The following is a 289-nucleotide window of genomic DNA, read 5'->3' on the forward strand; positions in this document are numbered from 1 at the left end:
AAGTAGAGAACTATTAGAGATACCTTTAGGTCATGAATCGAAGCAGATAACTGAGAGAGATTAACCTCCCCCCTTACAGACACATTAAATAAAATGAAAAATAAAAATATATAACCACAACTTTTACACTAACGGTCAGTTTCTCTTTAATCTACTGAATGTTGTCATACTATATACTTAAATTGTAAAAAAAAAAAACGAATAAACGACACCGTAAAAATAATCATTTTATACACACATACTTACTCTTCTAAAACCCTAAAACCCATTTTTCACGGACTGTGGCGAC

Source organism: Penaeus monodon, chromosome 19 (assembly GCF_015228065.2).
Source record: "Penaeus monodon isolate SGIC_2016 chromosome 19, NSTDA_Pmon_1, whole genome shotgun sequence".
NCBI lineage: Eukaryota > Metazoa > Arthropoda > Malacostraca > Decapoda > Penaeidae > Penaeus > Penaeus monodon.